We start from the raw sequence: 250 nt of genomic DNA on the forward strand, positions 1-250 counted from the left end.
ATCTTGAAGTGTGTAGATACTACTCGTCGTAAAAGCTCGACTGTTGTCCCCTTTTATCCAGTGGGTGAGAGAAAAAAAGGAGGGAAAACAATTCTGTCTAAGATGTAAGGAAGGGAAATTTTCATTTTCTCGGGGAGATAAATAAAGAAATTAATGAACAAAGGAAAATCTGTTAGAAGTATTTGTTCTATAACAAATATGTAGAGTTTAGGGTTTAACAAAAGCAACACGCTTTAGGCTGTAAAATCCT

The sequence above is a fragment of the Penaeus monodon genome, chromosome 28, assembly GCF_015228065.2.
Source record: "Penaeus monodon isolate SGIC_2016 chromosome 28, NSTDA_Pmon_1, whole genome shotgun sequence".
In the NCBI taxonomy this organism is placed as follows: Eukaryota; Metazoa; Arthropoda; class Malacostraca; order Decapoda; family Penaeidae; genus Penaeus; species Penaeus monodon.